This window comes from Canis lupus, chromosome 5, assembly GCF_048164855.1.
Source record: "Canis lupus baileyi chromosome 5, mCanLup2.hap1, whole genome shotgun sequence".
Classification (NCBI taxonomy): Eukaryota; Metazoa; Chordata; class Mammalia; order Carnivora; family Canidae; genus Canis; species Canis lupus.
Genome location: NC_132842.1, coordinates 40468183 through 40493154, shown reverse-complemented (window position 1 = coordinate 40493154; position 24972 = coordinate 40468183). Strand labels below are relative to the sequence as shown.

General features: G+C 35.3%; 1 long non-coding RNA gene across 4 annotated transcripts in view; it reads right to left on the bottom strand.

Moving 5' to 3' along the window:
- Window positions 1-1724: 1724 nt before the first annotated feature.
- Window positions 1725-24972, bottom strand: part of LOC140633586 (uncharacterized) — a 144877-nt gene continuing 121629 nt past the window's right edge. For 2 of the 4 annotated variants that reach the window (XR_012031168.1, XR_012031170.1), the window contains 2 exons: window positions 14842-15000; window positions 7655-7871 (listed from right to left, as the gene is read on the bottom strand). This is a non-coding gene — a long non-coding RNA (uncharacterized lncRNA). Of the gene's footprint in view, window positions 2803-6201; window positions 6377-7654; window positions 7872-14841; window positions 15001-24972 lie in introns of those variants that run through there. The other 2 variants (XR_012031171.1, XR_012031169.1) reach the window with 2 other exon arrangements.

Below are 24972 nucleotides of genomic sequence, written 5' to 3'. Positions count from 1 at the left end.
TCCTCCTTCATGCAATCACCACTGTTGTAATTGCCTGTTTAAAGTTTGTTGTACTATGGGCTCCATGTCTTCATCGTTATATCCAAGAATCTTATCTGACTCCTTTCTCTTGGTTTGCAGCCAAATATTCTTATGTTTCAAGAAGTAAAACTGGCTATAAAGGTTCCAAGGAAGTAAACATGTGACTGTAAAATGTGAGAAATGGTTAATAGTTTTGGGTTGTTATTGAAATAAATGATATAAAATGTCTACTGAAGTTTCTGGTACACAGGATTGATAAATTTGTAGTTTATAAGTAGCTTCCAGTTAGTTTTTGTAATTAAGCAGCATAGAAATAATAAATACTGACATATCTCTACTTGGATGTGTCCAAAATCCTTAAACTCATCAGATTAAAGATCAAACTTAAAATATTTTCTCCTAAGCTTGTACTAATAACCCCAAACCCAGTGGACAGAAGCACTACATCTAGCCTGGATAACTATCTTCAACACCTTGATCTTCATCCTCAATAACCAATCCTCAGCAAATTCTGATGATTTTATATTTCTTAAATCCATCCATTTCTCTCCATCTTCAGTTTTCCATCCTAGCCCCCTTATTTCAGTCCTGGGCAGCAGAGTAGCTTCAAGAGTGGTCTTCTTGTTCCACATATGCCTTCCTTCCAATCCATTCTTCTCATTGTAGCTAAAGTGATCTTTTAAAAATGCATATATAGCCATGCCATACATACCCAGCTAATTTTATTCACTTTCCAACAGAATAACAAGTAACAAGTAACGTTGTTATTTGGCACTTTATAGTACTCATTATATGCCAGACACTGTATTAAGTGCTTCCTGTATATCAATTCATTTAATCTGCCATAAATTGTGTTATATGGATTTAGGCCATTGTGGAGGAATCAGTACAGAGAGCTTGAACAATTTCGAGCAGGCCATACGCTCTTAGCACTCTAATTTTTCTCTAGTTTGAGAGGCAGTGTAGAATAGTGATGAAGAGTCATGACTCTGGGGACAGCCTGCCTGGCTTCCAGTCTTGGCTCAACCACTTATTAGCTGACCCCTAACCTCTCTGGACTCTGTTTCATCATCAGCTAAATGGGGGACACGAACACTCCTCCTTTATATGTTGGTTGTATTAAATGAGCAAATGCAAGTAAAGTGTTCAGAATGATAGCTAACATAGAAACAGAATTCAATAAAAGTTACTGATACTACCTCAGGAAATAGGCTCTGTCTACCTTTCCAAAGTCATCCTTTGTTACTATTTTCCCCTTTAACTCTTTTTCTGGTTTTCTTGCTGTCTTTCAGGATAATATGCCTCTTGCCATAGTAAACTATGCTCTTCAACAATCCCAATCTTCTTTGTTTAATTCTTACTTATTTTTACTTCTCAGATGGCACTTACACTGGATGTAAACCCTTATCTCCCCACAGTCTAGTTTAGATCTCACTGCTATATATTCTCAGTATACCCTGTAATTTTCCTGGGAAGTGCTTATCATAATTGCAACTTTATCTTTATTTGTGTGATTTCTTAATTGTTAAACTTTATTATTATACCATAAGATTCATGAAAAAAGTATTTTTATATTCACTGTTATTCATTGAGCTTGATACGTATTTGTGAATGAATACATATATGTTCCCATTATCCAGAACTTGGTTCCGGTGTAAGGGGTACACTTTTGTTTAATACAAACTTTACTTAAATATCTGCAATGTGGCTGTTAAAGATGTTAAATCCATAGAGGCAGGTAGAGGCTCTTCCAGTGGACCTCTATGAAACTGGAACAGAGATGCTATTGGTTTTATATTCATAGCTGAAGATAAAAATTAAAGGACTAGTTTTAAAATGAACTTAATGTAGGAGCTGAATATGGATCTTAGGAGTATTTTAAGTCTCTTATCAAGATCTACAAATGATTGCTTAATCTTGGATATTTTCTTCCTATAAATCATTCTTGAAAAATTCTTCAAATCATGAAGCACAACAGTACCAATCAAAGTTATCAATTAAGTAGTACATCTAATAAGGGATAAAGGTTCTAATGAATGGATTAGAGGAGAAATGTTGGCATAAATGGAACAAAGGGGTTTTCATTTGTAGTGGGAGGTCATAAAGGTAGTCTAAATCCTGATGAATCTTAAAAGAAAAAATCCTGATGAATCTTTTGCTTTCTTTGGAAGCAACTGGCCCATGAAGCATTTAGTACTATAGTCCCATGTGATAGTAGGAGCCATGGAAGTTTTCTACATAGCCAACATGTTGGCTATGCAGGTGTGAGCAGATGAAATTGTGCATTGGAGCACAGATGAGATGAAAAAACAAACCACTGAAAACTTGAGCTAAAAATGTCCATATCCATTTGGCACAAGCAAATATAATACCACGGGAAATGCCATAGAAAATTAAGCTCAGCTGTCTTTTTCCAGTCTGGACTCATGTGTTAGCTACTTTGAAGTAGTTATGGTGGTTATTCTTGGGGATATGTATCCATAGAAATATCTTTCTTTTAAGCTTCTTGATTATTTCTTCCACATATAAAATCTTTGGTCTTACACAGAATGTAGATGAAGGATTAGGATGAGAAGCATTTTTACTGAAATCTTTGAATGTTCATGTAAATATACATCCTTAAATTTCTGAAGAAGCTCATGTCCTTTTCACTGATCCTAGGATTAGTTGAGTCCATTATTATGATTGGACAGTTGTTCACCAATGGGCCTCATCTCTTGCCATTTGAGATTAAGATGTTTGGTTTCTTTTTCACAAAAAACAATGCATTAAATGTATTCTCTGGAAGATAAAACAGTAGTAGATTTCAAACTACTAATTTATAAAAGCTGACACCAATAACATTAAAAATACACAGGAGATAGAAAGAAATAAAGGACCATACCAAGTTAACGATCACTTAAGAACTGATATTAATCAGTTCTTTTAAAAATATTTTTTACTAAAAAAAAATATATATATATATTTTTTTTACTATAGTTGATACACAATATTAGTTTCCAGTGTACAACTTAGTGATTTGACAGTTCTATACATTATGAAATGCTCACCATAGTAAGTGTAGTTACTGTGTGTCATCATAAGAAGTTATTAAAATATTATAGATTCTATTGCTTATGCTGTACTTTTCATCCCCATGACATATATTGTACCTCCTTTAACCTCTCACCTGTTTTGCTTATCCACCATCCCCCCAACCATACACCCAGCCTCTCCCCTCTCCTTTGGAAACTATTAGTTTATACTCTGTATCTGTGCATCAATTTTTGTTTTCTGTTTATTTGTTCATTTGTTTTTTAGGTTCCTCACATAAATATAATTATTTGGAATGTCTTTTTCTGTTTCACTTAACATAATACCCTGTAGCTCTACCCATATTGTTGCAAATGGCAAAGTTTCATTTTTTTATGAGTAATATTTTATTATGTGTATATGAATATAAATATATATAAATATATAATATATGTGTATGTCGACATCACAATTTCTTTTTTTTTGACATCACATTTTCTTTATTCATCTCTTTTTTTTTTCTTTATTCATCTCTTGATAGACACTTAGGTTGCTTCTGTATGATGGCTATTGTAAATGATGCTGCAATAAACATAGGAGTGCATATTTTTTTTAAATTAGTGTTTTTGTTATCTTTGGGCAAATATCAAGAGTGGAATTACTGGGTCATACGGTTTTTCTCTTTTTACGTTTTGAGGACACTCCATACTTAATTCCACAGTGGCTGCACCAATTAACAGTCCCAACCAACGATGTATAAGAATCCCCTTTTTTCCACATCCTTACTACCACTCGTTTTTTTTTCTTATCTTTTTTATACCAGCCATTCTGACTGGTGTGAGGTGATAACTCATAAGTGTTTTGAATTGCATTTTCCTGACAATTAGTAATACTCAGCATGTTTTCATGCATCTCCTAGAAATCTGTATGTGTTTATAGAAATGTCTATTCAAGTCCTCTGTCCATTTTTTAAATTGGATTATTTGTGGCTTATTTTTTGGTTTGATTTTCGTGTTGAGCTGTATAAATTCCTTATATAATTTGGATATTAACCCCTTATTGGATATATTATTTTCAAATATCTTCTCCCATGAACTAGGTGGCCTATTTACTTTGTGGCTGGTTTCCTTCACTGTGTAGGAAGGAAATTTATCATAGTCTCACTAGTTTATTTTTGCTTTTGTTTCCCTTGTCTGAAGAGACCTATCCATAAATATATTGCCAGACCAATGTCTAAGAGATTACTGCCTAAAATTTTCTTCTAGGAATATTATGGGTTCGGGTCTCACCTCTAAGTCTTAATACATTTTGACTTTATCTTTGTGTATGATATAAGAAAGTGGTTCAGGCCTCAAGTAGGCCTGTTTTATAAACTTACAGTTTAAAGTCTCAAAGACTTTGGTTTGTTTTGTTTCCATTTTTATCTGTCTCCATGTATTTTTTTTTTGCATGTAGCTATCCAGTTTTCCTATATCATTAATTGAACAGACTAGCTTTTCCCCATTACCTGCTGTGTCATAGATTAATTGACCATGTAAGTGCGGGTTTATTTCTGGGCTCTGTGTTCTGTTTTGTTGATCTATGTATCTCTTTTTGTGTCAGTACTATACTGTTTGGATTACCATAGCTTTGTCATATGATTTGAAATCTAGACTTGTGATAGCTCCAGCTTTATTCCTTTTTCTCAGGATTCCTTTGGCTATTTGGTGTCTTTGGTGTTTCCATTTAAATTTTTGGATTATTCTTATTCTGTAAAAATTACTGTTGGTATCTTGATAGGGATTGCATTGAATTTGGAGATTGTTTTGGGTAATATGGACATTTTAACAGTAATAGTTTTTCCATTCTATCAGCGTGGTATGTCTTTCCACTTGTTTGTGTTATTTCCAATTTCTTTTATTCAGGTTTTGTAGTTTTCAGAGTAATTTATTTCTAAGCATTTTATTCTTTCTGCTGCAATTGTAAATAGGATTATTTTCTTAATTCCCCTTTCCATTATTTATTATTGTATAGAAATATATTTCTGTACATTCATTTTATATCATGCAATTTTACTGAATTCATTAGTTCTAATTATTTTTTGGTGGAGCCTTAGAGTTTTCTACGTATAGTATCATGTCATTTGCAAACAGTGATAGTTATACTACTTTCCTACAATTTGAATACCTTTGATTTCTTTTTCTTGTTTGATTGCTGCGGCTAGGACTTCCAGTACTATGTCCTTCCTTGCTAGTCTCTTTGTCTGGTTTTGGTATTAGGGTAATTCTGGCCTCATAGAACAAATTTGGAAGAATTCCTTCCTTTTCTCTTTTTTGAAATAGTTTGATAAGGATAGGTATTAACTCTTCTTGAAATGTTTGGTAAAATTTACCTGTGAGGCCTTTTGGTCCTGGACCTCTATTTGTTAGGAGGTTTTTGATTACCAGTTCAATTTTGTTCCTAGTAATTGGTCTGTTTATATTTTTTATTTTGTCCTGATTCTCAGTCTTCAGTCTAGAAATTTCAACATTTCTTTTAGGCTGTCCAATTTGTAGGCATACATTTTTCATAGCAGTCTCTTGAAATCCTTTATAATTATGTGGTATTGGTTGTAACTTCTTTTTCATTTTTTATTTTATTTGAATGCTCTATTTTTCCTGAGTCTTACTAAAGGTTTATCAATTTTCAAAGAACAAAGTCTTAGTTTCATGGATCTTTCTGTTTTTCTTTTTCCAGTCTTTGTGCCATTTATTTCTTCTCTGATCTTTATCATTTCCTACCTTCTACTAACTTTGAGCTTTGTTTTTATTCTAGTTCCTTGAGATGTAAGGTTAAATTATTTACTTGAGATGTTTATTTTTATTGAGGTAGGCCTATCATGCTATAAACTTACCTCTTAGAATTCCTTTTGCTGCAACTCAAAGACTGATTTGATTTGTTTCCATTTTTATGTCTCGATATATTTTTAAATTTCCTCTTGGACTTCTCATTGACTCATTAGTTATTTAGTAGCATGTTGTTTAGTTGCCACATGTCTGTTTTTTCTAGGTTTCTGTTATTGTTATAATTAATACCTAGTTTCATAGTGTTAAATTGGATAAGATGTTTAATATGTTTTTAGTATTCTTAAATTTATTGAGATTTGTTTCATGGCAAAACATGTGATCTATCTCAGAGAAGATTCCATACCTGCGTTTTTTTTGGTGGATTGCAGTGGCTTCCCTCCCCTATTTGCAGTTGGACCTCTTTCAATTCCATTTTCACAGCAGAATCTCCTTAACAGTTGCCACCTGCATTGGAGTCATACCATTCCAGCACTTATGTTCTGAGGCACCTGCCATGCTGGTATGGTTAACTTTATTTCCTAGAAAAGTTAGAGTTACAAGTCCTTCTCATGTAGTCACATTACTTATTCAAATGTTCTTTGGGTTATTTTGTACAATTAAAACACCTATTTTTTTTCCCAATCTTGAGTATAGGTAGTCTTTATTGTAAAACACCCGTTCTGATACTACAAGTACTGAAATTTAGTTATCCTCTGTCTGTATAAATTTCAGTCCTGGGAAACCAATATTATGAGCTCAAAACACCATCCAATTTTTGTGCAGCTTTCTTAGAGTTCTTCTCTGTCATATGGTTTCTCATTGCCTTTAGAATAAATCTAAATTCTTTACCATGACTGACAAGGTCCTAAAGGATCTGGCCTCTTTGTTACTGTCCTGACACAGTCCTGTGTTTCTCCTCCTTTTCTATTAAACTTCACTCACACTGGTCTTCTTTTGTTTTTCAAATAAGGCTTTTTTTTTTTTTTTTTTTTTTTTTTTTCTGTCTTAGGACCTATGGACTTGCTATTCTCTCTGCCTGGAACAACATTATATCCTCAATCTTCACTTTGAGACTCCCAGATACAACAATATTCTCAGAGATGCTTTTCCTGATCATTCTGCCTGAAGTATATACACTCTTTATAGTGCTTAATACAGTAACACGTAATTAATTAATTTGCTTATTTTGGGGGTTCTGAATTCCATGATAAAATAAATGCAAATCCCCTACAGGCAGGGTATATGCTTGATCATCACAGTCAAGATACCAGCATTTATAGTGTCTTGCACTAATAGGTGTTTGAGAAGTACTTTTGTGAACATGGGAACATTAAGTAACTTCTTAATTAAGATAAAGTGTCCTTCATTTTAAGAAAATTCACTTAAGCAAAATCAAAAGTATAAAACTGATAAAGTGCATTGTGAAACCAACATCTCCATCTAAGAAAGGAATATATGATACACACTGCATACTGACACCTACCTGCAAACTCCAAAATTGCATTTTAATTGTTTTATATTTCATAAACAACCAAAACATAAGAGAAGGCAACTCATCTGGGAAATTAGGGACAAAGTGATACCAAACTTGGCCTTAAGCATGGGATGTAAGTCCTTCAAGCAAAGCATGAACTCCAATCTTGGATAGTATTATAAGGTATGGCATTTTGTTTTAGTCTCAGCTCTATCCTCAGTCTTTGGTGTGATTCTGGGACATTAGAGCCTCTCACATATCTGTTGAATGAATTAATGAATCCATGTAACATCTCACAACCTGGTAATCTTTATTTATTGTGAAGCTATTTTTATTACTCACGTTAGTCATTTTTTTTTCTTGCTAAAACAACATATTGCTGATTTTATATCACAAGTCTGTAGGGAAACACAATTCACTTTATAGCCAATTTTGCTGAAGTGAATGCATTGGCCCTGCAAAGCAAGAGACATTTACTCTTTGAAATATGCATTGTCATTTACTCTTCAAACACATAGTAGTTTTCCGTGGCTGTTTCTTGGCTTAATCAGTCCCCAAAGCTGAATAAATGAAAGAAATGGAAAGTGTGTGAACATTAAACTATATTCTAGCAAGGTGACTTTTACTTTGTTCATGGGAATGTAATTATTAATGAACTACTGTTTTATCTAGATAATTATTTTCTTCATAAATTGTTATTATTTGGATTATGAAATGGCGAGTTCAGGAAAAAGGAAAATGTTGCTGAAGCCTAATCCCAAACTATTAAATTAAAAAAAAAATGCTGTGCAACATTACTTTCCCATGCTCAGTTTCTAAAATTAAAGGCAAATACAAAATACTGATAAGGCTGCCATAGATACAATGTTCTTAAATACTGCTAGTGGGAGTAAAAAATTGGTGTAACAATTTTGAAAGCAGTTTAGTTATATGTACCTTAAAAATGTCACTGTTTGGAACCAGTAATACCATTTCTAGGAATGAATACAGAGATAGAGTTGTATAGATAGATTTATATACAGTAATGTTTATCACAGCATTAATAAGAACAAAACAAAAAAAACAACATAATGCCCAAATATTAAGGATATAGCGTAATAAGCATAATGACATATGCTTATGATTTAATTCTAAATTGCCATTGAAATCAATGTTTATATTTAGGAATACTAATGATATGAGGGAAATACTCAATTGGTAAAATTAAGTAAAAAATGTAGAAATTGAAAGAAAATACAGAGGAGGTAAAAAGGACTCTCTTTGGTGGAATATAGCCTATAGGTTTGTTAGGTTTGGCAGTATGGTGTTAATTTTTTAAATTAATTGCCAAAAATTAAAAGACAGGATATTTGATTGTGTTAATTTATTTTAATATGTCTAAATATTTTACATTTTTCCATATTTATTATATTTAACATACTTCCACATAGTTCGGGCATACAACATTTAATAATTCCATACATTACTCGGTGTTCATTATGATAATTACATGATAATTATAGTCACCATTTGTCAACATACAATGCTATTGACTATATTCCTTTATGCTGTAATTTTCATCTCCCGTGACTTATTTTATGATTAGAAGTTTGCTTTTTTTTTTAAGAAAAATTATTAGTTTTAGAGGGAGAGAAAGAGAGCACAAGAAGGGTGATACAGAGGGAAAGGGAGAGATTAACTCAAGCAGACTCCCCGCTGAGCACAGAGCTGGACATAGGGCTCCACGAAGGGCTCAATGCCAGGACCCCAAGATCATGACCTGAGTTGAAACCGAGAGTTTGATGCTTAACTACTGAGCCACCCAGAAGTCCCTGGAAGTTTTTATTTCTTGATTCCCTTCAACTATTCTGTCCATGCAACCTCTCCACCCCTTCTGGCAACCCCTAGTTTGTTCTCTGTATCGATGAGTCTGTTCTGTTTGTCTGTTCAAGTGTCTTGTTTTTCAGACTCCACATATAAGTGAAATAATGTTATTTCTCTTTCTCTGATTTATTTCACTTAATATAATACCTTTAATCCATGCTGTCACAAATGATGAGATGTCATTTTTCTGAGTAATATTTGATGGTATATATGTACCACATTTTAAAAAATTTATTGATAGACACTTAGGTTGCTTCCATTTCTGGGTTATTGTAAATAATACTGCAATAAGTATAGGGATGCATGTATCATTTCAAATTACTGTTTTTGTTTTGTTTGGGTAAATACCCAGTAGTAAAATTATGGGGTATGATAATTTTTTAATTTTTTGAGAAACCTCAATACTATTTTCCAGAGTGTCTGTACCAGTCTATATTCGTATCAGTCATGCATGAGAATTCCTTTCTCTCTACATTCTTGCCAATAATTATTATTTCTTATCTTTTTGATACTACCCATCCTGACTGATGGTTTTCTTTGCTTTACAAAAGCGTTTTATTTTGGTGAGGTACCAATAGTTTACTTTTGCTTTGTTTTCCTTGCCTGGGTAGACACATCTGTAAATACATTGCTAAAGCCAATGTCTAAAAGATTACTGCCGATGTTTTCTTTATGGAATTTTATGGTTTCAAGTCTCTCATTTCTGTCTTTAGTACATTTTCAGTTTATTTTTGTGTTTGGATTAAGAAAGTGGTCTAGGTCCTTCTTTTACATGTAGCTCTCCAGTTTTCCCAACACCATATATAAACAGATGCTCTTTGTCCTAATGTATAGTCTTCCTTCCTTTGTCATAGGTTAATTGACCATGTAAAAGTTGGATTCACTTCTGGATTCTCTATTCTAGTGATCTATATATCTATTTTTGTGTCTGTACCATGCTGTTTGGATTACTATAGCTTTGAAATATGAAATTATGATACTTTCAGTTTTGTTCTTCTTTCTCAAGACTGCTTTGAAATATGGGGTCATTTGTGTTTTCATATATATTTTAGAATTATTTTTTCTAGTTCTAAAAAAATGTTAATGGTATTTTGATAGAGTTTGCTGTGGATCTGTAGATTCCTTTGGGTAGCCTACGACATGTTCTATCTTTCCATTTATTAGTGTTGTCTTCAGTTTCTTTCAGCAGTGTCAGTTTTCAGAGTATAGGTCTTTCATCTCCTTGGTTAAATTTATTCCTACAAGGGCACCTGGTTGGCTCAGTTGGTCAAGTGGCCAACTCTTGATTTGTCTCGGGTGATGATCTTAGGGTCTTGGAATTGAGCAACATATTGGGCTCTGCACTCAGCAGGGAGCCTGCTTGAGGACTCTCTCTCTCTCTCTCTATCTCCCCCTGCCCCTCCCCTTGCTCACTTGCATGCTCTCTCTCTCTCTAAAATAAATAAATAAATCTTTTAAAAAATTTATTACTAAGTATTTTATTCTTTCTGGTGCAATTGTAAATGGGATTATTTTCTTAATTTCTCTTTTCTTCTAACTTGTTTTTAGTGTCTAGAAATGCAACAGTATTTTTGTGTCCTACAAATTTACTGAATTAGAATAGTTTTTTGGTGGAGTCTGGGTTTTCTTGTATAGCAACATGCCATCTGCAAATAGTGAAAATTTTATCTCTTCCTTACCAGTTTGAATGCTTTTTTCCCCCTTATCTAACTGTTATGCCTAAGACTTCCAGTATTATGTTGAATAAAAGTGGTGAGAGTGGTCTTCCTTGTTTTGTCCTGATCTTAGAGAAAAAACTTTCATTTTCTACTAATGAATATCATGTTAGTTCTAGGTTTTTTTTATATATTGCCTTTATTATGTTGAGGTATATTCGCTCTTTATCCACTTTGTTGAGATTTTTATCATAAAGATTATCACATAATTTTTATTCTTATAATGTGATACATGATACAGGTTGATTTGTGGAATAAATCCCACTTGATTGTGGTGAATGATCCTTTTAATGTGTTATTGAGTCCAGCTTGCCTATTTTGTTGAGGATTTTTGCATCTTTGTTCATCAGAGATACTTGATGATACTTTCTCTTTTTAGTAGTATTTTGTCTGTGTGTGGCTTCAGGGTAATGCTGGACTCATAGAATGAATTTAGAAGTGTTCCTTACTAGTAATAGTTCTGCTCCTGTTTTCTATTTCTTTCTAACTAAGGTTTGGAATATTGCATGGTTCTGGGAATTTTACTATTTCTTCTAGGTTGTCTAAGTTGTTGGCATATAATTTTCATAGTGTTCTCTTACAATCCTTTGTATTTCTGTATTATCTGTTGGAATTTCTCCTGTTTTTTTCTTTCTTTCTGATTTTTTCCTTGAGTCTTTCTCCTTTTTTCCTTGGTGAGTCTAGCTAAAGGTTTATCAATTTTTTTAATCTTTTCAAGGCAGAAACTTTTGGTTTTATTGATAGTTTTCATTTTTTGCCTCTATTTCTAAAGTCTATTTTTATAAAACTTCTGATCTTTATTATTTCCCTCCTTCTACTAACTTTAGGCTTTATTTGTTCTTCTTTTTCTAGTTCCATCAGGTGTAAGGTTATGTTATTTACTGGAGATTTTTCTTGTTTCTTAAGGTGGGCCTGCAGCATCTCTTACAACTGCTTTTGCTGTGTCCTAAAGATTTACTTCATTTTTTTTTAATTTTGATTTGTCTCTGTATATTTTTAAATTTCTCTTGCTTTGTTGATGCCTTGATTATTTAGTACCATGTTGTTTATATGTGTTTGGGGTTTTTTTTGCAGTTTTTTTTTCTTATAATTGATTTCTAGTTTCATAACGTTGTGGTTGGAAAAGATGGTTAATACAAGTTCAGTCTTTTTAGATTTATTCAGATCTGCTCTGTGACCTAACACATGATCTATCCTGGAGATGTTTTCATGTGGTCCTGAAGAGAATGTGTATTTTTTTTAGGGGGGATGGAATGCTCTGTATATCTGTTAAGTCCATATAGATAATGTGTATTCAAAGCCACTTAAGTTTGAACACATTCTAAAACCACTATGTATTTCCTCCCCCTCCACATTTATGTATATGATATTATATTCTACATGTTTGTGTATTCCTTGACTCATTTTTGTACAAAGAATTGATTTTACTACTTTTGTGTTTTATCAGTGTACTATGTTTACATAATGTTTGCTTTTACCAGTGACATTTTTACCTTTTATAATTTTCTTATAGTTATGCTCCTTTCTTTCCACTTAAAAATTTCCTTTAACGTTCCTTGTAAAGTTGGTTCAATAGTGAACTCCTTTCACCTGGTTTGTCTGGGAAACTTTTTACCTCTCTTTCAATTCTGAATGATAACCTTTCTGGATAGGATATTTTTTGTTGTAGGTTTTTTTCCTATCAAGCACTTTGAATATATCACACCTACCCCCTTCTGGCCAGCAAGTTTCTGCTGTCAACTCAGCCAATGGGTTTGTGGGGCTCCCTTCTAAGTATCTATTTTCTTTTTTCTTGCTGCTTTTTTTTTTTTAGATTTTATTTATTTGTTCATGAGAGACACAGAGAGAGAGAGACAGAGACATAGGCAGAAGGAGAAGCAGGCTCCTTGTGGGGAAGCTAATGCAGGACTTGATCCCAGGTCTCCAGGATCATGACCTGAGCCAAAGGCAGATGCTCAACTACTGAGCCACCCATGTGTCCCTTTCTTGCTGCTTTTAAGATTCTTTATTCATCTTTAGTTTTAGGCATTTTAATTATTATATGTCTTGTGGGGATTACCTTCGGTTCGCTTTGTCTGACCTTCACTGTGATTCCTAGACCTCACTGTCCTTTTCCTTCTTCAGATCAGGGAAGTTTTCACCTATTCTTCCTTCAGCTAAGTTTTCTGCCTCCCACTGCCTGACCCTCTTCTCCTTTTGGAATCCCTATAATGTGAATGTTGTTATTTGAGATAATGTTGCTGAGGTCTTGGACCTATTCTCATTTTTTATCATTCTTTTTTCTTTTCACTATTAGCTTTTCACTTTTCCATTACCCTGTCTTCCAGATCATTGATACCCTGTTCTGCATCTTCGAATCTATTGTTGATTCCCTCAAGTGTATTTTTCATTCAAATTATTTTATTTTTCAGCTCTGTTTTTTAATACATATATATTTTTTAGGTTTTTACTGAGCTCATTAACTCTTAAATCCAGTGAGTATCTTTATGAGCATTTGAAATCTTTACCAAGTAGATTGCTTATCTCTATATTGTTTAGCTCATTTTCTTTGATTTTATGGTGTTTAGGACATATTCCCCTGTCTCTTCCTTTCTGTGTAACTCTATGTGTTTGATATTCTCTGTATTAGGTAGGTTAGGTGTATCACCTGGTTTTGAAAGTTGTGTGGCTTGTGTAGAAGTACTGTGGTGCCCTGTAGTATAAACTCCCTATGGTCAAAAGAAGAAGGCACTCAAGGGGTATCCCTTGTATGGGCTGCATGTGCACTCCTGTTATGGATGAGTTCCATTTGCTCTGGACCTGCTAGTAGGTGGAGTGTGCCATCAGTCCAGCTTGCTGTAATGACCCCAATCACCTCCTGCAAGTATACTTGGCAGTGTTTGTTATTGTTGTTGTACTTGAGGGGCTCAGCTGCAGAAATCTTAGGTGTACTGGTGAGCAGGCTGTCATTCAGCCTGGCTATGTGCAGATAACTGCTGTGATAGCTACAGGTGCACTGAAGATCAGGGCTTGCTCCCTGCATAATCAGCTAAGAGGCTAAGCTACAGGAACTGTGGACATACAGATATGTAGGGTTATCTTCCCCCGCTTCACCAGGGCAGGAGTCACTTTGTCATGGTACCAGTCCTGGCCAAGGCTGCCTACCAGGTGTAGTGGGACAGGAGCTGCCTGGAGCTGCATGGAGGTTCTTGCAGGTGGGACCTGTCCTTAGGGGAACACTGGGGTGAGGCACACAGTACTAGCATAATAGACACTGTTAGCACTGGCTCCTGCAAGCATATGGCTGTCTAGACTAGGGGAGGACAAGAAAATTGGCACCAGAACCAGCACTTCTGTTCCTAGAGAAATGTCCTGGAGATCCCTGATCCTCTAGTACACACCCTAAAATCAATCAATAAATTGCCTTCAGGTATACCTCAGATAATTTAAAAACCTTTGCTTCTGTGCTATGTCTCAGGCTGAGTTACTTAGTGTAGTGGCTTTTTAAGGGCAGAGTGTCAGTTTCTTACCACCCTCTCTGACTCTTCTGTAGTTAAGCCCTGCTGACCTTCAAAACCAAATGGTGTGGGACTCATGTTTCCATTGTGGGTCCCCAGGGCTGGGGATACCTGGTGTGGGGTCTGATCCTCTCAATTCTTTATGCTTGTGCTATACCTCCCATTTGTGGTTAGTCTCTCAGGGAGTTGGCTCTCAGCCATGTTTTTGCCCCTCCTAATGTGGCCTTCTCTCTACAACTAATTGTGTTAAATGTGTTCTTCTAGGCTTCAGGTTGTTTTCAGAATTTGTTAAAGTATATATAGTTGTTGCTTTGGTGAGTCTGTGAGATGAAGTGAACTCAGAATCCTCCTACTCCATCATCTTTCCTGCACCTCCAAATTTCACTTTATAACAACCTGATTTTTAGGTACTTCCTCTTATCCTGGAGTTAAGGCAATACTCAGGGTTCACCCACCTGGAAGCCATAATGACCTGGGGATGGGGAGGCCTGGTCACTTAAGACATGGAATATGCTGTCTGGCTGATGAAAATCCCCAGCACTCCTGACTGTTACCCATGACTTGCTGCCTTCCAGGTATGTGAATTCTTGGGTCCTATGTAGCATGATCCAGTTCTGCAAAATATACGTGCATATGCATGAAATGTTACCATAAGTTTTCTCAGAATAGTGGGATAATGGGTGATTTTCATTTTCTTCTAGTTTTTGTATTTCCTAAATTGTGTTACAAAATGTGTTGGTTTTCTGATTAAAAAAAGAGCAACTTATGTTTTAGATGTAAATCATTAAATACCATAGAGCCCCATGCTAAAATACAGATGACAGATGTTAATATTATATTCTTAAGGGAAAATTACATTCCCGCATTCCCTTAACCAAAATAACGGACCAGATTATTGATGATTTTTTCATTCACTGTGTTTTTTCCCATTATTTAATAAAAACACATTATTGAAATTTAAATGAGATGGAACAATCTTACTAGACTAAATTGCCTTTTTTTTATTGCAGAGTGTTGTACCTTCACCCCAATTCTAAATGAATAATAGCCTCACCTTTCAGAAAACCATTTTGCTCCCTGTGTAAGTAATAAATACTCCTGATAATATGAGGCAAAGAAATGAAATTGTTATCATTCACATCTTTGATTTCATGGATAATATGTTAAATTTAAATTTTTATTAAAATACTAGTGGATTACAAAAACTACCATAAACAATATGCAGTATCCCTGAATTGGTGATCTAAAACTTTTCCCTTAGGTTTTGCTGAACTATGATTGACATATAACACTGTATTAGTTTAAGATGTACATAAGGTATGAATAATGATGTGATACATATATATTTTGCAAACCGATTACCACAGCAACTTCAGTTAACATTCATCACTACACATGGTTATGAAGTTTTTATCTTGTGATAAGAATTTTTAAGTTCTACCTTTTTAGCAACTGTCAAGTATACAATACTATTTTGTTAACTATAGTCACCCTACTGTACTTTATATCCCCAAGACTTACTCATCTAGTACTAGAAGTTTGTATCTTTTGACCACCTCATCCAATCCTACCACCCCTCATCTGGCAACCACCAATCTATTTCTGTGGATTTATTTTTTTTAGATTCCACATATTTGTGAAATCATACAGTATTTGTCTGATGTTTCTTGCTTATTAGCATAATGCCCTTAGACTCCACCCATGTTTTCACAAGTGGCGGGATTTTCCTCTTTCTTGTGGCTAAATAATATCCCTACTATTAATAATATCTATCTATTCAAAAATTTCAAAGCCAAGAGAAAGTTGAGAAACTAGATAAAAAAAGATAATATAACTAAAAGTGATCCTGATTTTGATCAGAAAAATAGTTGTAAAGGTCACTCTTGGAACAACTGAAAGACTTGGAATATGGCCTATGAACTAAATAATGGTACTGTATCAATATAAAATTTATTGATTTTTATAACTGCATTGTGGATATAAAAGATGTTCTCATTTTTAGTAAATTCACTGAGAAATAAATGAGTAAAGGAAAAATACTATCTCCTGCTTAGTCTTAAATAGTTCAGAATAAATAATTTGTATATAAATGTGTATAAAAGTATACACATAAATATCTACATTGCTATCTACCCAGCTATCATCCATCCATCCATCTACCTTATCTACCTATTTATATATTTACCTACCTATCTATCTGTGAAAATAGAAGGAAAGAGATAAAACTAAAACATAGAAACAATAGATGGATCTAGTAAAGTGCATATGGAAATAGTTTATACTGTTGTTGCAAATTTCCTATAATTAAAAATTATATCAAAATGAAAATTCTAAAAATCTTCTAGTTATAATCTGTCCTTTCTAGTCTCTTCACCACATATTCCCAACACTGAGCTCCTGCCTCATCAGACAACTACCTAGCTTTTTAGGCTCTGTAATTTTCAGCTTACTATTTTGACTTCCTCAAAGTCCTTATTTTGTCTTCTCTGCCTATCTAAAGGCACATAAACTTCAAAATCTAGGCCAGTAGTAATTACAATTTGGAGACTTCTAGCATACTTCTTGAAACCTTCTAGTCTGACAAAGATTAAATTGACCTACATATTATCTGATCCACATTGCAAATACAGTCTATCCTTTAGAGTAGGCTAGGTTGTACTGTGGTAACAAGGCCAAAATGTCAGAAGGTCAAAAGAGCTAAAATTTCTTTTTCATCATAGCTATGTGTCTTAAGGATAGGTGAGTCAAGCTTTTCTCATTGTGGTGACTTAGGGCCTGAGGATGATGGAAACTCTATATTGATGTATTTCCATGATTCCAGGACAGAAGGAAAGGAACACCGAAAAGAGTGAGCTGGCTCTTAAAATTCATTAGAAAAATGATTAAGTCACTGTGTTCCTTTCTTCTCAGTTAAAAAAAACTGCTTAATTTTACAGGGGGTGGAAAGTGTAATCTGCCTGGAAGTGGAATATGAAAAGCTCTAAGGATCTTCACTCACAGGGTTTATTGCATCACACAAATATTACTGTGCATTCCAGTTTTCTCTAGTGAATTGTAATAGCATCTTATATGCTATTCATACTTCCATTCAACCCTTCAAGTCCAATGTTTAATACAAAGCCACTGCCTAATGCTTACTGTCTTGATGGAGTGTCCATCAAGAGACTTGCCCAGGATTGTGGAATATCTGTGACTTAGCTTCCTGCCTGTATTTCTAGCCCTGTGCACTACAGAAAAAAAAAAAAAAAGTCCACAAACTTCCCTGATGGGGTCCCACCCTTATTAAATTGTGATCTGCCAATAGGAGCTACTGTTACCATACTATAGTTAATATTTTACATTCCTCAATCTATATGCAATATCCAATTTTAGAATTTTCCTGCAGCCAAAGAATACCAAAGGATTATATTGATTAAAATCCCATAAATAAAAACTCTTTATTTTTTCAGTCTGTCGCAAGTTCTCACTTCTGCTTTTGATACTCTTTTTCTATCATTTCTCTTTCATGGCTCTTTTCATTCACACTCGACCACAGGGTCTTTTAGAATTGTATGCTTTTAATAACAAAGTCCAAGAAAATTCTAAAAGTCTTCAAAAGGTTCAAAGCCTATCAAAGTCTTTTTTTTTTTTTTTTTTTTTTTTTTTTTTTTTTTTTTTCAAATCAATTTTTTTTATTGGTGTTCAATTTACTAACATACAGAATAACACCCAGTGCCCGTCACCCATTCACTCCCACCCCCCCGCCCTCCTCCCCTTCTACCACCCCTAGTTCGTTTCCCAGAGTTAGCAGTCTTTACGTTCTGTCTCCCTTTCTGATATTTCCCACACATTTCTTCTCCCTTCCCTTATTTTCCCTTTCACTATTATTTATATTCCCCAAATGAATGAGAACATATAATGTTTGTCCTTCTCCGACTGACTTACTTCACTCAGCATAATACCCTCCAGTTCCATCCACGTTGAAGCAAATGGTGGGTATTTGTCATTTCTAATAGCTGAGTAATATGAATGGATAAAGAAGCCTATCAAAGTCTAAAACAAGTCTTTCAAAAAAAATTCCACCAGGATGACATATGTTCTTGGTTAACTCATGAAATTAAAAATCTGATTGTAATTAAATCAGATTCCCGTCCACCTTTGTATTTATGTATTTATTTAGTACTGTTATGATTATTAGTATTACCCATTCCTCACGTCCCACTGGAACACTAAATCACTAATGGTGTATTTCTCTCTCTGGGAAAGAGTGGGAATTGGCTACAGCAAATGTGCGGAGGAGTAAGATGCTCTGAGAGTTTGCCTGTTAGGTATATTGAATCATCATCACTTCAGTGAAATGCAACAAAATAGGCAATTTTTGCAGATCAGCATGGTTTTCAATTCAAGTCAGAATTTCAATGTGTGGCATAGAATGAATAGGGATGATGAATGCAGGAGGCAGTATGCAGGAGTAACTCAAATGCAAAGCATCTGTTGTTGCCTGGATTCCAGGAAGCTGGGTTATGTGGAGGATTTCCTATTGCGCTGTAATGTCTGCCACATAGAGGAGCCAGGTCAGAGATTAGATTAGTGCTGTGGCTACTTCCAGCACCAACCATGGAGGTATGACAAAAGTGGAAGTACCTTGCCTACTCCGATTTCCAAACTCAAAATGGAAATGATTTGAGTATCTCTGATTTTGAATAAAGTTTCCGTACCTCCCTGTGAGGGTGAGCAATCTCTCAGTAACAGATCGTTTTATGAGGCTTCTAACTAAGATGAGCAAGCCTGTTTTGATAACATAAAATTGGCAGGAACTTGAGCTCGAAATTTGAATAGAGCTCAAACTGAATATCTGCACAAGTTTGAAGAGGCACAGATGATCTTATGCAAATTGTTTAAGGAATGCTTCCCCTGGGCACATCTGCAGGCTCACGTGGGCTGAAGGTGGAAGAGGAAATAGAAACACTTTAGTTAACATGACTATTGACTTGTTTGTTTCTCCCTAGTAATTAGAAATCAAATTGAAAAATTAATAGTATCTAAGATTCTTAAACACTTGTATTGGGAGAAGACCTAGGGTAGGTGGTTTGAAATTACTTAGAGGTACTACTACTGTTCTCATTTTCCTGATGAGAAATGTGGGGTTCAGGTATATAAGGAGCTTTTTCAGTGCCTGTGGCATTAGGTGGCAGTAAGTGGCAGACAGGGTTTTGAACTCAGGCACTCTGTTTGCAGAATCTACTTGTCTAACTTACACTGTACTAGATTGACCTTCCTAGATAAAATAGAGTAACTCTAAGGGATTGAGTTATTTAAATCTCAAATTGAATAGTCTGATGAAGAGTGACAGGAAACTCAGAATCCTTTGAATTTGTCACTCTTACCTAAACTCTGCAGAACAACCTTTCTGAAATAGTAGAGCTCTGTTTATTCCCAGGAAATTGATAGAATGCCTTATAAATGAATAGGCCTTTAGTCTCATGACCATCTAATCAGTCCTCCATCACACCATCAGTGAGAAGGGTGGAGAATTCCTATCTTTCTCAATCTGATACAGACAATTTAACTATTAGGATTATTTAGGGTAGGCATAGGTTGTACTGAAGAATCTGTTAATGGTTTATTTGATTGGACCTACTTTCACCTCTATCTCCCCCTCTCCCTTGGTATGAATTTTCTAAGTTCAGGTGTTGTGCCAGGAGGATGAGAAAAATGGAGTAAGGGGACTTGAGAATTTACTGCAATTTAAGGGCTTATAATATCCCAGGGATCCCCTCCTTGTGAAGATTTGTCCAAGCCTCAGATGCTAGAACCATCCCTGATTCAGTGCCAACCTCAACAGAACTTCTGCAACATTGTCTTAACTGGTCTCTTTGCTTGCACCTGATAGAACTGTAGTCTATCTTTTTCACAGGGGCTAGAGTAGATTCTTTTAAATTGCAGGTCATATCTGCTACCTCTTCCACTCAAACCCTCTAAATGGCTCCCCATTTCACTTAATGCCATGTGGATCTCTCCTCTATCACTTCCTGGCACCCTCCCTTTTATTTCGTTCTGCTCCAGACACACCAGCTGCCTGCATGCTCCTGGCTCAGAGCAATACCCTGGATCCTTCCCTTGCCTGAAACCCTCATCTCTTGGGGCCTCTAAAGACTGTCCTCACTTCACTCAGATTTGTAAATACTCATTAAAACCCTTTCCCTCATTCCCATTTTTTTCCAAAACAATGCCTTTGACCACTCTCTATCCCTTTACTGTGATTTATATTTCTTCTTAACACTATCACATGAAATAATTATATATTTTATGTGTTTATTTATTGTCTGTCTTCTTCAAATAGAATACAAGTTCTATAGAGTTTGGATTTGATTTATATACTGCTTAGTGTTATATAAATGACTGAGTGAGTAGCATGGAACAAAGATGTAGGAACCAGTGACATAGTTTTAATGGGTATATTAGGCTTGGCAAGTTATAACATAAAATTAGAGGCCAGGAAGCAGAGGATAAAATTAACACTAATGTGTAATGTGTAAAAAAAATCATAATCTATAGGCACCCCTGAAATAGCATAGGCCATAGGCAAAACAAATATCATATTCCATATGCATCCAAATTGTCCCTAAATGTTGAGAAGGTTAAATCAAATTTTGATGGATGAGTTTCAAAGGGAGGAAGGAAGAGTTCTGAGAAAAATTCTGTCATCAAAGTCTGTAAGATAAAGTTTAAGTGAGTCTGTTATGATCAACTTGGAGTCTGGGTTTTTTTGTGTCTGTAAGACACAACTTATACTCCACCACTTTTGTTGATCATCTACTGGATGTCAGGAGCTGTGGGAGATAACTTAGGCTCTGATGTCTACATCTCATGGACTTTGTGATGTAGGCCACTATGATCCCCATGTACAGATGAGAAAATGGATGCTCACATAGATTAAATCCTGTGCCTGAGAATGAAGAACTACTCTGATGACTGTCCCTTATCAAGCTTTACCCAGTGACTTTGTTACCAGTGGAGGAGCTCTTCTTTCTCCCAATTGCTGGACCATTTAATGAACTCTGACCATGTACTGACATATTTTCAGATACTGCATAGCTGTCTCATCAGAATATGTTGGATTACTTTTTTTTTTAAAACCTGTTTTTGTAGATTCTACATGTAGATTCTACAAATAGGACTGGACATGTCCTATGAATGCCATATTTCCTTGAATAAAAAAAGGAATTTCTGAAAATAATTCCATTTTCTAGGAACAGTTGATTTTAAAAGTATTGACACTGAAATGATCACTGGTTTGCAATAGTTACTCTAATGAAAGCTCAGTCTTCACTACTATTAAAGCATTCTAACTTTGTCTTTCTACAGATAGAAATAGGTAATAAATTTTTGAATTTTAATAAAGTATTAGAGTATTTTAGCTCTTATAACTGTGCACAGTTTTTATAGTTTAATGTTAAGAGATTGATAATATCAAAAGTACACATTTTAGAAATTAGGAAGAGATTTCTTGCAGCCATTCCAATGATTCCAGTTAATTCCAATTTCAAGTAATACAGGAGAAGTCAGGAGTTAAAACAAGGACATTGGTTTGACCAACAAACTGTGACATCTCTGGCAAATTTCTTAACACCTCTGGGCCTTAGTTTCTTTGTGTCTATAATAAGCTAATGCAGTTAAGACATTTATCACAGTGGCACATAGAAAGCACTCTATAAAGGGTACTGGTTATTGTATAATTACTATTGTTACTAAAAGGAGATGTAGTATAGCAGAAGATCAGAAATCCTACTCCAATTCTACCCCTACTCTCAGTCCTCAAAACATGTACAGTAATGGGAATTTTGCTTAGGTATCACATAAATCAAAATTAATAGAATTTTAAAAATTATATAAAAACAAATCAAGTGTGATGACCGAATGTGAGCAATTATATGGAGTTTTGCTTCATGTGTGCCACACGGCAAACAAAATAAAGCCGAAATGGAACATGTCTCTGTTGACACGAAACATTCCCTTCCGCCCCCTCTGCATTTGCTACCCAGGTTCTCTGTTGTGTTGTTTTTAAGCCATGCTGTGGTGCAGTGCTCCTCCTTCTTGACTCTGTCCCTTTATTCAGAAATTCTGCCAGGAGATCTAAGAGCAGATGGCACCTTATTGTTCAAGAAAGTGGTATTTTTGTTGAGTGTTTGATCACATTGTTCTGTTGGGGACTTGCTTGTCAGCAATTTGTGCCATCAGGATAAGATATATGCCAGGAAAAAATGAAAACAGCATATTTGCTAAGGCTGTCAGAGGATATATTGATGATTGCATCAAAACCTGAAACCATGGTTTCAAAGGTTAAAGCATATGAAAGGAGTATTTTCATTCTTTCAAATGGATCCAGGGTTTGAGGCCACATAATAAAATGAAGGCAGCAGTCTACACAGATTGTGACCCTAACTTCTGAAAACACCCATCCGACATAGAAAGGATGGAGATTCCTTCATTTATTCAATAGCCATTATGGAATACCTACTGTGTCATGCAGTGTGCTTTGCAGTGCAGGTGAGTCAGATACAGTCCCTAAGTTAAGGTGATCTCAGTCTTGTAGGTAAGAAAAACACATAGATAAATTAAGCAATATGGCTCTTTTTTACTTTCCTACACCATAGATTCATTCTTTGCCTCCCATCTGTGCTCTGGGAGGGAGGTTAACACCAATGAATTGCTCCCTTCACAACTGGCTTCAAGATGAGGTCAGCCAATTGAATTTCTGGCAGGAGGGTCAGAGGGGTGACATTTGCTGTCACTCCCTCCTCCCTGCTTGGACATCTAGCTTATGGCAGGGGCTTTGGGCATCTCTGATTGCTGCTCCTTCTATCCTCTGCTCTTCCCAATCTCCAGTTCTTCACGGGGTTCTGGGCAGCACTGCTTGCTTCTCCCTTGAAGGGTGGAAGCCTTCAAACTTAGGAGTATTTTTATATTGTCAAACAAATTCAGTCTTCCCATTTCAGCTCCCCTGGTGGTAGCAACCTGGATTGATGCTATTCTCTGAGTACCTGAATATTTCTTGTTTACTCCATTAACGGTGCACACCTCAGAAGTAGGCTTTTACTCTAATTCTCTTCACTTGAAACAGTGGGGCTGAATTCTATTTCTGGGCAGATGCAAGGACTATAATAGAGGATCTAGTTTATTCAACATCCATTCTATCACAGACTATCTATTGGGTGCCTATATGTGACATGTACTAGGTACAGGGTGTAAACTAGCACTTTCTAGTAGAACTTGATGGAAATATTCTGCACTATGCCAGATGCCAGCTACTAGGCGTATGGGATGACCAGGCAGTTGAAATGTGGCTAATGTGACTGAACAATTGAATTGTAAATTTTATTTAGTATTGATTTAAATTTATGTGGCAGCACATAGGTATTGGTTAGTGACTACCATACTGGACCAACAAGTGTGGACTGATTTTGACAGGAGGCAGAATAACTCTTGAATAGAGATAGATGTGGAGAACGATCAGGATTTGTTCTGAGATCTGGCTAGGAAAGTGACGAGTGGGCTGCTCTGTGCATGAGTAGGTTCTTTACCAGGAAGAGAACTGTGGAGCGTGCATTCTGGCAAAAGGAGCATCTTACATATATGCTGAGAAGTTTGGCATATGGAAGGTAAGCACAGAGTATCACATAGTATTCAAAATGGTTAGATTATAGCAATCAAGACAGATGTCTTAGAAAAGGAGATGGGAATATTGTGTTGGGGCTGCATGTTGATGACTCTTGATTCATGTCCACATTTCACCTTTCTTTTGTACTCCTCAGTAATACCATCATGCAGATTATCCTAAAACATGAATATTCAGCATGATAGTAATGGTATTTACATATTCCTTTAAAAAATATTCCATTGAGCTTTCAATTTCAGTAAATCTTTTAGTGATTATTTATAGTATGTTCAATTTTGTTGCCCCCTATTTGGGGTTTTGCTAGAAAAGTGAATTCACTGCTACTTGCACAATAGATAAAATAGGTACTATGTTAGCGATCTAGCTTGATTTAGAGATGCGCGAGGTGCCAAGGTGCATAAATGAGACACTTGTAGATATGACTCAAGAAAGACCAGAAAAAAATTTCTGGATAAATTGTGAAGTCTGTACTTGGCCTATCAATTGGTCAGAATTTTCTAGATGAATTTGTGTAGATGTGTGGGCTGGGTATTGGAAGGAAGGGGTGATGGGAGTAGAATGAAGTGTGTTTCTGTCAGAACATTAAATATGAGATGACAGGACTGAGAGAAAGTTGGAGTGGTCTGAAGGATCAGATCTACAGATCTACAAAGATCTAAGTTATAAAAGGATCACTCTGGATGAATGTCTTTGGAGAGATGTAAAACCGGAATATCAGTTAGAAACCTGTAGCACCAATGTAGGGAAAACATAATGAGGTCCGAGCACAGGTTCTGAGAAATAATATGTTTCATTTATAATCTTGCATGATTCCAAAGTTTACTTACGTTTCTTTGAAAAATAAAACAACTTCGGTCTTTCTCTGGGTCATAATAATGATAGCTACTATTTACCAAGAAATTACTATGTGCCAATCACTCTTCTCAGC